We start from the raw sequence: 16,781 nt of genomic DNA on the forward strand, positions 1-16,781 counted from the left end.
ATGACACGGATAATCCCCCATCTGATATGAGGGAAACTGTAAATAAAGCAAAACAAGAAGACCTCATTTGTCATAAGATCTATCAAAATGTAATCTATACCATCTCTGTCGCCATCTACATCCATGCAGTCTAACACAAGGCCACTATGTGGCTTCAATAAAGTTTGTCTTGGCTGGTTCAGGTCTCTCTCATGTTATTGCATGTGTTTCTAGATATGGCCTTACTAAGAGAGCGTGTTGTTCTCTATCGTTGTAGCACACTAAACAAAAGACTAAATAGCTATAACCATTTTCAACAATTATTTTATATATATCAAAGTCCATCAGAGACAGCAAACTGCAACTTGAGAGACAATAGACTGCACAAGAGAATACAGGAAAACCTGTGTATAACCGTCGGAAAACCTCCACAAAAGTCGTAAAACATCAGGGTGGATGATAAGGCAGAACTGCACCTCACAACTGGCAGAAGTAGGCTCTACACTACCACAGGCTCACCATGAACTGTTGGAGACTGCACAAGAAAGTGCCCAATAACTGCTGCAAACAGTGGCTGTAGACTGCTCCACTAAATAGAAGACAGGGCTAAATGACCCTATATACAGCCGCCTGACTCCTGCTGACCTGGCCAACTGAGCCAACCAGGTTCGGTCGGCTGACCCAACCCTGGTTAGGGTCCCAAACTGGCCTGAAACTGGCCTCAAACCATGCCCAAACTGTAGCCTATACCAGGCCCCAAACCAGCCTCGGCCAGGCCTCTAACCCTGGCATTGTGCCCTGGATAAACCCCCTCCTAACCTGCCGTAATAAGGACACATACACGACTACTTTCTCTGTCCAGGCTACCCACATACAAGGCCTCTCTCCCTAACTGACAGACAGGAGATGACTAACTTAACACCTCCTCTCCCCTCCTGGATGTCGAAACAAACGCAAGGAGCTGGAGTCTGTATAGAGTAATTGAAGAAGCTTCATGTCCTCCGTCAAACTCGCCTCCCCGCCAAATAGCCGTCGTAGCCACAAAATCCTGTCCGCAGCTCTAGCCTGGTTCTCAGCCAGTTTCAGGCCAGTTTGGGACCCTAACCAGTTTGTATACAAGTTTGGGACCCCAATAAATTTGTATGACAAGGCTGGCTGCTCCTGGACCAGGGGTACACTAGTTCTCTGCTGTCGAGCCCTTCTGAATTGGATCACCACCCCGGTCAAAGTTGCTGGTATTTTGCAGCTCCACTCCCACTCCATCATCACAGGAATGCCACAGGTCACTTAGATGAGTACCTGTCAGACAAGAGAGCACAGAGAGTTCGTAGACCGCTGGTGGCCACTGACTCTTCCTCAAACTCCACATGCTTGCTAGTCTTGCACACTTAATGCACTGACAACAGGTGGTAACCAAGAGTTCGAAAATACACAACTTGGGAGGTATAATTTCCCCCTCTATCATCCAGGATTATCTTCAACCTGCCCTCACATCAAACTAGTACAGTGTTATTATCACCAATGCATACATGACCTGATCACCACCGAAGGTCCTGGATCTCTTCTCGAGAAGGTGTCATGTGCCTGGAAGCACCACTATCTATGATCCACTCTCGAGACTCACCAAATGGTATGAATTGCCCCCTCTGAACTTTAAGAAGATGGAACTCACGTGTCCACAATCTCCAGATGTAAGAATGTTGGAGTTGTCATGGCTGCAACTAATGAGCCAGTACTTGCTTGTTGCTTCGCAGAGGGTTTCTCCAATAGTGACCCTTTTCACCACAGTGGTTACACAACCAATTTTTCTGCACCACCTCACAGTTCGCATCGGACTTCTTATCAGAACACTTTTGTTTACCTTTACTATTGTTCTCCACCCTACTACGTATAGGGTGGCCAAGGCTTCCAATCCTCCAGCCTGCGAGGGGTTGATGGACCACTCATCTTGGTGCAACACCATTGGCACAAATGAGAGTATTGAGTCTCCTGCTCATAATCAGGTATGTAAAATGTTGAGCAGCGCCCCTAAAGATGGGACAGCCAAGTAATGGCCATGTCTTGCTTGGAGGACCTCCTACTGAAGAGCCTGCAACTTGACGTGCTCCCACATTGTACTAACTTTGCAGGCTTCAACACTCACATCTACACTTCCAAGGAGACACACTTCATTGGAGAGACCTTGTTGTAGGGAGACGCCAAATGCCCCCAAATACTTCTAGCCAGTGTCATGTGATTCACATGGTTTATCGCCTTGGGGGTAGAAAGATAGATGATGTAATGAAGGGGGAAAAGGGCCAATTTAGAGGCCCTTTAGAGGCCCTTTAGAGGCCTTTTAGGTGGAAAAGGTGGAGAGACTCTGTAAGTCCCTATCCACCCCCAATTGTACACTTTTGATGTGACATCTAATCCTATCTACTCCCACCTCCTTCCTCCTACGTGCTGCCTACACTCTCTTCCCCAATCTCCCTCTATCTTTCTCTTCCCCTCACCCTCTTCTCTCTCTCTCTCTCTCTCTCTCTCTCTCTCCTCTCCTTCCTCTTCTCTCTTTCTCACTCACTCTCTCTCTCTCTCTCTCTCTCTCTCTCTCTCTCTCTCCTCCTTCCTCTCCCCTACCCTTTCCCCCTCTTCTGCCATCTTTGGTCCTTCACCAAATCTGCCCCTTCTCCTTCATTGCATTGGTATCATAGCTCCGACCCTAGCCTTCACTTTCATTCCAAATCGCAGCAACAGAGCCATCGGGTGCTTCAGCCCAGAAGCATTAGACAGCAATTAGCAGCCTTATTTCCTCCGACTAAGCTACAACAACGCTTGACACAGCAGACGAGACGACGTTTGCCCACCGACCTGCTTGAAGTTGTGCTTGCAAGGTTGCCCATGTCCCCTTCAATCGCCAAACCCTTGATTATTAACGCAAATCATATTCATAGTTTACCACAGTGCAAAAGAGGGCGCAGTGAGGCATCCCGTGACGTTGGAGCAGTACTCCCATTATGCCTCTACCTTTCCTTATGCGTCAGCCTCCCGTGTTCCCGTGACACCTCTGCCAATTGATTCACCATTCTAGTCTGGATTCGACAGATCCCTTCCAGTTATGTCAACCCGACCCGACCTGCTCACGTTGTTAGGCCTACAAGCCCTCATGTCACCTTACGCAGATCTTTGCCCGTCATGACCACCGACCCAACCCATCGCCGCACTGCCTCCTGCTCCGTCCACACCGCCACCGTCTTTTTTCCCCACCTTAAACCTTAGTCTAAGGTTCTGACTAGGGTTAGTCCCATAGGTCAGGTTAGGCTGGTTAGGTTTAGTTAGTTGGGGTGGGTCAGGTCAGGTCAGGTCAGGTCAGGTCAGGTCAGGTTAGGTTAGGTTAGGTTAGGTTAGCCTAACCAAGGTTCAATTAGTAGGGTAGGTTAGGTTAGACTAAGTCGAAAAATTAACTGTCATAGGTCTTAGGTTTGTGCTACCCTAACAGTCCTAGGTGACATAGGGAACCCCCCCCCCCTCCCAAAAAAAGTCAAATTTCCAGCCTCTTTTAGGAGCCTTTCACAGTCCCGTTTGGAGTCATTTCGACTCTATTTTGAAGCCTCCTCATCGATTGTCCTCTCAAGCTTCGCCATCGGACTTTTTAGTTGTTCTACACACTATATCAGGTACTCATTATAGCAAGGCTTTACTGTCTACTTCTCTGAGTCCATTTCATTGCCTGCATTCGAGCTTCTCTCTCCCGGACAACCACCATGCCACCCAAACGTACCCCTCGGGATACATTGTATGATAGTGAGGAGGCTGCTCAACATGAGAAATTGCCTTCCACAATGGGTGCATCCACTCGTGGTACAGAGATCCCTACAACTCTGCCTCTCTCTCCTACATCTCGAGAAGCGCAGGTGCAGACACAGTTTTTGGATACCCTTGCTTCTATGCTCCGGGGTGCTTTCCGCCAGATGGGACAGAAGTTCAGCCAATAGCTTACCATGGCCATATACAGGATACGACTCTTGCCCAGATGGGACAGCAGCTCGAGCAACAGATCGGCTAGGCGATGCACGACAAGGGCAAGCAGCCCGCACCCCAACAAGGGGACCACTCAAACAGTCAGGATGTTTTTTTTGCTCCATGCATGGATTTTATGGCAGATGCCCAACGTGCCTATGAGCATCAAAATTATGGACCATTGCATGCACCCCAGTATGGGGATTATTTGTACTTAGATGATGCATTTTCTGTGCCGCAAAGAACCTTCTTGCAGGATGCCAGGCCATCTTTTGGCTCGCAGTGTTTGCATCTATGCAAGCTGAGCTGTCTCTTTTGGGCCAACCCATTGGTATGCATCCGGTTAGTGCTCCTTTCACCGCACCGAGTATGCCTGGAGCTAGTTTTGGTTTATATGGCAGCCGACACCCCTGGGATAGAGGTCAGTCCTCTTCTTAGCACACAAACAGCCAGACGCAGCCAGTGCATCAGATGGCAGCAGCTACTACACAACAGGGGGTTAGTGGTGGGCAGCAAGCCACTTTTGATGAGATGTTAGCAAATTCCTTGCGGCCCTACCTGAGGCCATCAAACTTGAGATGTCTTTCTCCGATTATGTGGACCTCAAGCGTGATGATGCCCAAACTTTTGGAGGTTACACACACAGGAATTTTGCAGCCTAGGATGTCAAGGACAAACTTACAATGAATAAGTTCAAAAGGGACACTCGCACACGTAATGAGCTGAGGAGTGGCTTACGAAGCTGGGAGATTAGTTCCACTTCTACCCAAAGCAGGATGAGGACCGCATAATCTTTGTAGATATGCACATGCAAGACTATGGACATACTTGGTGGCGGTATATGATGGATTCACCTCAAAGGCTTACCGCATGGAGGGGATTAAAAGAAATGATGGTTACTACCTTCATAACCCCACTCATCTTGGATCAGTACTTGGCTGAATTATATGCATTGTCGCACACTGGTATAGTTCAAGAGTACTTGCAGCGCTTTTGGAGACTATCCTCGTTTGTACAGGACATATCTGAGAAAGGGAAGTTGATGTGTTTCATCCAAGGATTGAGTCCCTCCCAGGCTGCAAATGTGAAGGCACATAACCCTCAAACAATTGAGCGTGCAGCCCAATTGGCATAGGTGTTTGAGCCCAAATATGCCAGCAAGAATAAGATGGCAGCGGGCAGCGCATACGGGAATGCAAATGAGGCTGAGAAGACTGATTGGAATGACAGGAAATCTGCAGCAGCACCTTTTCCATGGTTTCCTACTGTTTCAAGAAGTAAGATGCCCTATGCTAAGCCATACACGCCATCAGATGCCAAGCCAGGAACCAAGCCTACTGCTGGAAATGAAAAATCAGCAATTCAGCAGTATACCAGGGCCATAATGGACAGCAGGAAGAAAGCAAACTTGTGCTTTAAGTGTGGCGAGAAATGGACCCCTGAGCATCGGGATGTGTGTAAGATGCGGAACACTAGTTCAGCCAAGCTTAGCATGATCATTGAACTCTCTGTGATGAGGATTTAGTTCATGCCACACAGTCCTTGGATGCCTCTCATGATAAGATGGCAAGAACACATGATTCGGACAATGCTCCTGACACTGGAGCCATGAATGGAACTGATTTTTCTTTTGATCCAGGTGGTACTACTGATCATTATGTTCATGCTATGCAATTACTTGACATTCAGTCCACTCGTGGCATGTGAGTTGATGCCATAGAGTCCTTGGATGCCTCTCATGTTAAGAAGGCAAGAACACATGATTCGGACAATGCTATTGACACTGGAGCCATGAATGGAACTGATTTTTTTTTTGATCCGGGTGGTACTACTGATCATTATGTTCATGCTATGCAATTACTTGACATTCAGTCCACTCGTGGCATGTGAGGTCCTAGGCCTACATCTTTTCTTGTGGAGCATCAGGTTGCTATACTTTTTCATGCACGTGAGGATGCTAGTGGTAATGCTCTTGTGGACGAGGACGAGATCTATTGGGATGCGCAGCTAACAATTTATCTCTTTATTTATGCTCTCTCTTTTCATCCCTTGATGGGTGCCAAAAGTGCTGAAACTATCAGATTGAAAGGGATGATTAATGGCAGAACTGTTCACGTGTTGGTCGACAGCGGTAGCACTCACAGTTTCATTAATTGCAAAACCTTACAGAAGGTGGGACTGGTTGCTACTGAAATAGATCATGGGCTGAGAGTAGAGGTCGCACATGGTGTTAGAAATTACCCAACAGAGGGTACACACAGCGGACGACTGATAGTAATGCCCAGGAGCTCACACAATGTGGTGTGGGATGTGGAATCACAAACTTCTTAACTTATGTGCATAAAATAGATGTGCAGACTCATCAATAGACAATGAACCAGCCAGATAGAGAAACCACCAAAATAATATATTTCCATCCAAAACTATGGACACAATACAAAAGAGAGAGATCCAGAGTCCCACCAATGGTGTGGTCCTATGATCTTACCACAAGGTACTTCTCCTATCTGCTGGCTATCTCTAGACTCGAGCCCACGTGCTCCACCTCGAGCGTCTGTAGACTTTCCGTCTAGTGTGTTCTTCTCCACCTTACTGCCTGTGAATCAGCCTAGGTGGGCAGCCCCTGCCAAGCTTTGTTTGCAGGCACACAGGTCCCCTTGGTCCACCTGAATGTAGGCCCCAAGATAGCTGTTCCATTGCTCCAACCTCTTGTGAATGGCTGCTGCAGAAGATGATGATCTCAGCAACCTTCTGCCCTAGAAGACAGTCTAGGTCCAGCCTCTTCTTGGAGCTAAGTCTGCAGCAACACCTCTCTCATTCACTTCCTGTTTGTGTAGAGGCCCAAGGATGGTGGATGTGCTGCTCCTTTCTGCTCCTCCCAAAGCTGCTCTGCTGGATAGCCCGCCACGCAGGCGGCTTCAGCCTGCCTATGCCGCCACCTGTGCGCCTCTTTTGCACGCCCATGGATTCCTGCTTTGACAGCTGCCCACATGGCAGACTGTGTGCTGCCCATGTGGCAGCCTCTGCCCTTTCTGTGTGCTGCCCATGTGGCAGCCCCAATATCCCCTGGTCTACCTCCCCCATGCTCTCCTCATATGGGGGCTTACAGATGGGGAGGTGACCTTTCCAACACCCCCTCTCACCGACACATCTAGGCCCAATGCCAACACGTCGATGACGATGCTCCAGTAACTCCCTGGTCGTAGTAGTCCTCTGGAACTTTTCGATGTCGAAATCTTTTCCTGGCTTTTCATCCAATGGCTCCTGCTCCACCAGGTCTGGTTCTGCTTCCGCACACCATCGTGGTACACAGGTCCATCTTTGGTAGCACCTCCTGGCACCACCTCCTTCAGTCACGTTGATAAGGAAAAAATGAAAAGACAACCAGGAATTATGTACTTCACCACGTCAGATAGGTGAGACTTCATAGGGATCAGCTGCAATGTGGGCTGGTAGATGATGAGCTTATGAACAAGATTCCAGAGTATGTGTCTTTGTACTAGGCACCGAGACAAACCCCCATAAAAATTGACTGAACATAGATCACACAGACTCAGAGAGAACCAAAGGACTACACAACCCGAGACAACTAGACTTTAGAACTGAACTTTCCTCAACAACTCAGAGAACAGTCAGCCTCAGAATACTACGAACCCATAACCCACATGATCCTTAGTATGAGGCACTCACATCTCTAGCCGCATGCAGAGATACATGCCACAATGCATTCAACTCCTCAGGTGATACCATTCCAGCATCCATCACTAATTATTTTACATTGGATACGAAGCACATCATCTCCTTGGACACAATTTCCATAAGCAATATAGATCAGCACATCAGTCTTCAGGATATTCTGGCATCAGGCTCAGTCATGCCGTGTTGCACCCTTGGATCCAGTGATCACCACCTCTTTTGATCAGCATATCATTTCTCAGCACGAGGATACCTATGCATCAGTGCGGTCCTGCCCCAGTGCAATCAGGTTTAGCCATAGCAACCTAGGGAGACTCTCAGGGGGGTCACTCATCATATGTAACCCTATCACGTGAGTTCAACAGAAGGATATTTTTTATTTCTAAAATTTACAGAAATAAATATACATAAGGGACTATTTAAAATAGTTTTTGAAAAAATTTATAGATTTGTATAGAAAAGGGATATATTTTATTAATGAAAATTTTACAGATAAGGGATTTTAAAAATATGCCTTAAACACACATGATATAGAGGATTTATACATAGTGACCCTCCCGAGGGGAGACTTAGTGTTTCATCATGCACTTATAGCAGTTGTATACAATCCATACTTGATGTCAGCGTTTTTTCATGCACTTATGGCTGTCGTATAGAGTCCATACTTGATGCAAATTAGTGGTTGGATCTAGGACTTTAGATCGTCTTCTTCATTAGCAAGAGCAACATCTCATAACTCTTGACGTGATCATAACTGCTCCACAGCATCTGCTTCTCAAACACTAAGCTCTAGCATTCCATACATCTCCCCAAAACTGCAGTCAGTGACCAAAGAGTGAGAGGGACTGGCTAGCAGATTGCATCGATCATCTCTGCTCTTACACAACTACGTCCAGCGTCTGTATCTTTCTCTTGCTCGTAGAGTACTCCATACTCATAGCTTCTGTCACCACAGTCCTCCAGACAGCAGAAATGATGCCACAGCTATGCCTCAAGCTTTTACTAAGCAATAGCTCATAACCAGCCACCTACAAGCCAACACGGAAGACATCTCAAGCAACAGCCTCAGCCTCTTCTATTTCCCATATTGTATGCTTTCCGTCACTCAATATATTCTGCTCAAAACCTCCATGATAGCTATACTTCTCACAGCCAAAAAACTCACAACTCCAGTAAGAGTAAACAGCCCGTTGGAAAACAACGCCAACTCACAGCTTCTCTTTTCATGGTGTATGCTCCCCCTCTGTCGTTCAAAATCCTCTAGCGCACAGTAGCCACGCCCAGCCAAATCCCAGAGCTCTCAATCGCCCTTCAAAGTACTCTGGCCTCGGTAGTTGAGACGCCCTTCTACAACCAACAGCTCACGGTCTCCTTGCGCCATCTTTCCCAAGCCACGTTCAAGCTCTCGACCCCCAAACTTCAGAAGCTCCTCTCCAAGGCAACCGTCACGCCCTCTTACAGAGATGCTCCCCCTCTATTCATTTGTCTCCTCGTCTGAGCAGTGTCTGAGCAGTCACGACCCCCAGCTCACAGAACCCGCGATTACCTCTCTTCGCTCATCGAGTTCCTGCAATTGAGTCACCTCCAATAACTCAAGCTCCCAGACTCAGTCTCCTCTCCAAGGTCCCCGGTATGCCTTCCTCTGCGGCATCTTCGACCTCCCCATGTCTCCAAAGTTTCCCCGGCCACACAGTAGTGACGCCACAGCTGCGTCCCCTAGCACCCGACGCTTCTCCCACACCTCCTTTTCGTGATCACTGCTGCCTCACAGCTCCTCTTCTCCTCATGGAGCACACATCAAAAAATCCCCGGTCTCTTTCCTTCTCTGCGCAATCCTGGCCCCTGCGCTTCTGAGCTCCTTCCAGCCACTCAGCAGCGACTTGCGCTCTCTTCCAGAGCTCCTCTCAGAATTACTCTGCGAGCTTCTCCCACCCTCTTCAACTACACCCCTCCTCCTGTAGTCGTCGCGACCCTCCTCTTTCAGCAGCAGTCCCATCCTTCGACGCCCAGCCGCCACCTTGCCATCCAAAAGCGCCTCCTTCATTCTCACGTAGCCACTTTTGCATGAGCAGGATGCCTTCCCAATCAGTCCAGCCACCTCAGCCAAATTTGCCACCTCATCAGTGACATTTTACCACTCTCAAGACATTTTCCCCAAATCACATTAAATGCACATTTTGGACCTTTAGTCACACAATTCCCACACACATTAGCATGCACATTAAAGCTTGCATGCAACCCCGTACACACACATGAAAAGCCCTTTGACATGGACACCATAACATATCAAATTCCTGTAACATGCAAGTGCACATTGACTCGGGAAAATATAAAAAAACCCTTCATGACTTGACTTAACATGACCCCAAAAACATTTCGCTTGATCATACACTAGACACCCTTGCTCTGGAAGTCTGGTACAACCACATTGCATTTCATCATTTCCCATGAAGTCCCTGCAAAACATACTTTATTATCTCAAAAAACTATACATCAGTCCATCATGCTTGTGAAAGAAAAATCCACAAATGCCAAAAGCCCACACCTACCCTAGATGTGTACAACTATGTGCCTACCCATAGCTATTTACAGTGCTCAAAAACTTGATATAGATTTTGTCCTATCAACGTTCCCGCCTTCGAACTCGAGCAATCCAACCGTCACGATCTTCCAGTTGTCCCCCTCATAATGAGTAAACCACCTAGAATCTTCCAGGCACCATGCTCTGAGGGTCTGTTTCAACCCGTCCTTCCTTTGGCAAGGTCTGCAACAAAAGTACATCTCCAGATAACCTGGACCGCGAACTTTAAACGCACCTGACTGTACCTGAGTCACCCTCCTTCTCGCAAGGGCACAATCCTCTAGTCGTCGAAGTCGATTCCCAAGAGCTTCTAAATCAGGGTCTGTAGGATCGAAGAGAAGAGAGAGAGAGTGCAGGTAGCAAGGAGTCGTAGTAGAACAGCCGTCACGTCAAAATCTTAGATAGTCAAAAACATATAAGTACAGAGTACTTGTACCTAGACCTAGGACTAAGTGTCCTAGGTGTCACATAGGACTATGTGTCCTATGTGGCCTAAAAGGCACTAACACTATAAGTGCCTACACTTATGCCTACAAGGCACATACCATGGCCTATAGGGCATCACTAGAACCACCAGAGGATGGCCTACAAACCCCCCTCCATGGGATGGGCTGAAGTACTCTGGAAACGTCTCAGAATACCTGGTAGTTTCTAGTCATGGTGGCACATGTTCATCCAAAAGGATATAGCCACCTATGAATGTACAAGGAATGTCAAATCATGTAACAAAGGGAACCAAGTGTAAATCCTGTCGGAAGACTTCGAGCTTGGAACGAGGAAGTGCCTTTGTAAACATATATGCGATGTTGTCCTCTGTGGGAAGATAGGACAACTCTATGTCTCTTGCTGACAACCGCTCCCGAACATAATGATAGTGAACTTCAATATGCTTGGTACGCGCATGAAACACTTGGTTACGCGCAATGGCCAAAGCACTCTGGCTGTCAGTGTAGACAATAGTGAAGGATGTCTGGCAAATACCAAGATCTGTAAGTAACTGTCGAACCAAACACACTCTACTGTAGTGGTGAAAGCTGCCCTGTACTCAGCTAGACGTGGCAACTGTTGGTTGCTTCTTGCTGAGCCAAGAGATACATGAATTGCCAAGCAAAAAACAATTGCAAGTATGTGACACTCTGGTGTCGGAACATCCTGCCCAGTCACTATCCGTGTAAGCATGCATGGTAAGTGAACCCTGATCACCATAAAAGAGGGCTAAATCCTGAGTGCCTCTGAGATATCCAAAGACTCTCTTCACTGCCTACCAATGCTGTGAACTAGGCATGTGCATGAATCTGCTGAGCTGAGATACTGCATACTGCAAGTCAGGTCTAGTGTGACATAAATAAATAAGGCATCCAACAGCATGCTGATAAAGAGTGATATCACATGGTGGGCTCCCATCATGAGCTGAGAATTAGAAGCCAGGGTCCACTGGAGTAGAGATTGGCTTGCAATCCTCAAACTGAAAACGATCAAGGAGCTGTCCAATATACTTGGACTTGGGCCACAGACATCACTATGTACTAGCTGCAATTTCCTTTGTGAGAGTTTTGGACAATTCTTTTGGAAAGGAAATCGATGCATTTTACCCAAAAGACAACCCTCACACACATGTTTGGAAACTGTGTGAGTCTGAGGTACATCATTTGCCATCTGCTGTGAATGTAGCTTTGCAAGAGCTCTATAATTGAGATGGCCCATTCTCTCATGCCAAAGATGAGTTTCAGTAACTTGTGAATCTGAAATAGCCAATGCTTCAATAGAAAGTGCAGCTGGATGATAATCAAGGTGATAAAGCCCTTTTTGCAAAGTGCCAGTGAGAACTATGGCATTGTCATCACGAAGATCATATACTAGGCATCTGTAGCCATCAAAAATTACTCTGAAACCTGAAGTAGCAATTGCTGAAATTGAAATCAAGTTGACTTCAATGCCAGGCACAAAAAGAACATTTGTCATAGTGACAGGATGGCTGGAAATGGATGTGAGCTGCACATCTCCAACTCCATTTACAGCATATGAAGCATTATTAGCACATGTAACAGTCCCCCTTCAAGGTGCATCAGCTAGAGAATGAAACAACTGTCTGCAAGATGTGACATGCTTGGAAGCACCACTATCAAAGTACCAGGATTGAGCATCATTAGCAGTAAAGAGTGCATCAGGTTTGGAGGGATCAAATAAGCAGCCCATGCCCAATCATCCTGAAGAGCATGTGCATGTGAAGCATCTGCTGGCTCATGGGATTCAATAGCATGCTAGGCATTAACTGTCAATCCTGTGGGTTTGTAGTTTATCTGCCATTTCCACCATCTATCGGGAGTGGATTCATGGGATCCAAGAAGAATATATGCAGAATTCAAAGGCAGCTCCCATATTTTTGGAGTTATAGGAGCCTTCAAGCCAAGGGCATGCTGAATTTAAGCTGCATAATGGGCTGTTGTACTGCAAGGATCTTGTGCCGGACTCCAAGTATAGATTACTGGTTTTGCACGAAATGCACTCATCTCCTATGGCAGGACGTGGGTATCACTAAGACATGAAAAGGTCAAACAAAGCTTCATCTTGGATGGCATGTGGCGAGATGTGGTTAAATACATGGCTGAATGCTTGCCTTGCCAACAAAATAAAGTGGAGAGCAAATTACCCGCAGGTCTCTTGCAGCCATTACCAATTCTTGAGGGCAAATAGACGCACATAGCAATGGATGATTGCCTTCTACAGAGGGGATGGGACAGCATCTTTGTTGTGGTGGATAGAAAGACAAAACACGCCCATTTCATACCCACTAAGACCTGGTATTCAGCATCACAGGTTGCTTGGAAATTCATTGAGCATGTCTTTAAGCATCATGGTTTCCCTTAAGAAACTGTCAGTGACAGAGATGCAAAATTTATGGGTCACTTTTGGCAGGAGTTATTTACAGCAATGGGTACTTTACTCACACCTAGCACTGCTTACCAACCTGAGATTGATGGATAGTCGGAAAGGGTGAACAAATTGGTGGAGGAATATTTGAGACATTTTTGTCATGATACTCAGAAGTCTTGGGATAAATGGTCGGCCCTTGCTCAATTTTGATACAACAGTACCCAGCAACTCTCCATTGGCATGAGCCCATTTGAGGCAATGTACAGATGCAAGGTCGGGATGCCTTCTTCAATTGATGACATGGCTGTGAAAAATCAGCAAACACAGAATGACTTGGAGGATAAATGCCCTTCTGCAGCTGGCAAAGACGAAGCCAAGCAGAAGAAATATGCGGATGAACACAGGAGATATTTGTCTTTCAAAGAGGGAGATTATGTGCATTTGCGTCTCCATAAGAACCGTTATGCCTCGCTGAAAGGTAATACCAACACAAAGCTTGCTCGTAGGTATTACGGTCCTTACAGGATCACCCGCAAGGTTGGAGAGGTAGCATATTAGTTGAAGCTACCCAGTACCTCCAAGATCCATGATGTTCTCCATGTGTCATTGCTGAAACCACATGTGGGACAGCATGTCCATGATCTTCCTGAGTTGCCACCTATGGATGAGGAGGGCCACATCCTCTATGTTCCAGAGCCCATCGTGGGTTTCACAAACCATGTACTCCGAAACAAGGCCTACGTAGAGTATCTTATCAAGTGGTGGGGACTCCCTGAGGATGAAAATTTATGGCAGCCAGAGAGCAGTCCAAGACCACCCCTATCTCCGACCGGGCTGATTTGTTTGCTGCACTTTTTGGACAACCTGCTGTGAAATTTTGAGGTCGAAATTCTATGGGAAGGGACGGCTGTAATGAAGGGGGAAAAGGGCCAATTTAGAGGCCTTTTAGGTGGAAAATGTGGAGGGACTACATAAGTCCCCATCCACCCCCATCCACCCCCTATTGTACACTGTTGATGTGACATCTAATCCTATCCACTCCCACCTACACTCTCTTCCCCAATCTCTCTCTATCTTTCTCTTCCCCTCTCTCTCTCTCTCTCTCTCTCTCTCTCTCTCTCTCCTCGTTCCTCTCCCCTACCCTCTCCCCCTCTTCTGCCATCTTTGGTCTTCCACCAAATCTGCCCCTTCTCCTTCATTGCAGATGAACGGGTTCGCCATTGCCTCGATCACACAATTGGGCCAAAGTTTCCTTCTCCTTGCACTCCATGATGCCTCCTCCAGATCCAGCCTCACAACCGAACACAATTCAGGGCCCACTTGGGCCATGAAACGTGTTTCGCGAAAGGCCCCAACCAAAAACGGTGTTTCTATAGAGAAACTGTAGGGTTTGCAGTGGAGCGATCAAAAAATAGACAATACTCAGACACAACTGAAGAACGGAACTCAGAAAACATAGTGCTTGTCGGTAATATGAAAAATTGAATACAAGAACCTCAAGCCGTCGTGTCAGAAGGACCGTGGCTGAGGTGAATCAGAAAGATGATTCCATGTAGAGAGACAGTAGAAAAGATAGCAGCAGAGGGAGCGTAACGCAGTCCTCCGTGTAGCTCAATGATGACGAGGATGATGAAGGGCTGAAGCTGCCCTAGGAAATGGCTGAAAACCAGCATGCTCTGAGGAAGGAACCTTCAAGCTATCTGAAATAGCAACATGATGAAGAAAAGGAGCTGATCTGGGGCAGAAGGAGCTGATCTGGAGCAGAGGAGCAGAAGGGGACAGATCTGGAGTAGGATGGGACAGATCTGGAGCAGGATGGGACAGATCTGGAGCAGAAGGAGCTGATCTGGAGTAAAGGAGCAGAAGGGGACAGATCTGGAGTAGGATGGGACAGATCTGGAGCAGAAGGAGCTGATCTGGAGCAGAGGAGCGGAAGGGGACAGATCTGGAGGAGAGGATGGAGCAGCCAGGAGGCAGGAAGGAGAGGCAGAAGAGGAGGCAGCAGTGAAGGCAGATCTGAAGAGGAGAGGTAGATGGAGCAGGAGGGCCTGCAGCAAAAGATGGAGGAGATGAGGAGCAGCTGCAGGTCCTGTCCTGTCAAAAGGAAGTGTGGGGGGCAGAAGCCTTTTATAGGCCAGACCTAGCTGGTCGGCCAGCTGGTCGATAGGTCTGCCAACTGGTCGGCCAGCTGGTCGGTGGGCCTGCCAGCTGGTCGGCCAACTGGTCGGCCAGTTCTGGTCGGCCAGACCAGCTGGTCTTTCTGGCCGCTTGGTTGGCTGAGATGGCTGGCCTTTTGGCTGGCCTGTGAGCTGTTAGATTGCCCCATAAATTGGGGATGGCTTAGTTGCTGAATACCCCCTCTCAATTGCCAATTTGGAGGGGCAAACAGTGTATGCTTTGAGCTTCGTGTAGGGATGTCGATGGTGGTGCTGGCTATCCCTGTGAAATGCCCAAAAGGAGATCACAAGAGGAGTGCCCTTGCAAGGGAATTGTTCACTTCCTCAAGTGTCGGAGTTACACGTATGATACCATGTAGAAATAAGAACACTGTGAAGCTTGAGAGAATAAGCCACCCCCTCTCACCACCGAAAGGTGGAGGAAAGAGCAAAGGTAAAGAACACATGTGAACAGAAAGGGTCCCGCCTAGGAAGAACTTGTAGATCCTGGAAGTCGATGCCGATGGAGGTAGAGGGAATGGGGAGTGTCAAGCCAGAAACTGAAAAGGGAGGGAGGGATGGTAGTAGAAGATGGAGTTCAGAAAGGGAGGGAGGGGCGGGAGTAGAAGATGGTGTTCTGAAAGGGAGGAGGGATGGGAGTAGAAGATGGTGTTCTGAAAGGGAGGGAGGGATGGGAGTAGAAGATGGAGTTCTCTCCCTTAGTGCGCAGCGGAATGAAGAGGAAAAAGATATGTTCATAGGAGTGATGCTCCCCGTACCTATGATCTCCATGAAGAAGCAGAATCTTTAGATCACCAGAGATCTGGGGTCTTTAGATCACCATGGCTCTGATACCATATAGAGAAACTGTAGGGTTTGTAGTGGAGCGATCAAAAAATAGACAATACTCAGACACAATTGAAGAACGGAACTCAAAAAACATAGTGTCTGTCGGTAATATGAAAAACTGAATACAAGAACCTCAAGCCATCGTGTCTGAAGGACCGTGGCTGAGGTGAATCAGAAAGATGATTCCATGTAGAGAGACAGTAGAAAAGATAGCAGCAGAGGGAGAGTAACGCAGTCCTCCGTGTAGCTCAATGATGACGAGGATGATGAAGGGCTGGAGCTGCCCTAGGAAATGGCTGAAAACCAACGTGCTCTGAGGAAGGAACCTTCAGGCTATCTGGAATAGCAACATGATGAAGAAAAGGAGCTGATCTGGGGTAGAAGGAGCTGATCTGGAGCAGAGGAGCAGAAGGGGACAGATCTGGAGTAGGATGGGACAGATCTGGAGCAGAAGGAGCTGATCGGTGCAGTGCTCTTCATTCCTCACTCTTATTATTCTAGTTGATTTCATGGATTGGCATGCCTTCGCTTTCTCTTCATGCATTTGTATGTCCAATTTTGTTCCTTGTACATAGTTCTTTGCATTTGCATTGTTTTCCCTCACAAACTATCACATTGCATCCCATGGTATATTGCATCCTTCACCAATT

At 47.3% G+C, this 16,781-nt stretch overlaps 1 protein-coding gene across 1 annotated transcript in view; it reads right to left on the bottom strand.

Moving 5' to 3' along the window:
* Positions 1-16,781, bottom strand: part of IMPL1 (myo-inositol monophosphatase like 1) — a 30,391-nt gene that overhangs the window by 1,169 nt on the left and 12,441 nt on the right. The window lies entirely within an intron of this gene.

Source organism: Dipteris shenzhenensis, chromosome 13, assembly GCF_047967505.1.
Source record: "Dipteris shenzhenensis isolate YYH24624 ecotype China chromosome 13, Dip_SZ_1.0, whole genome shotgun sequence".
Taxonomy (NCBI): Eukaryota; Viridiplantae; Streptophyta; class Polypodiopsida; order Gleicheniales; family Dipteridaceae; genus Dipteris; species Dipteris shenzhenensis.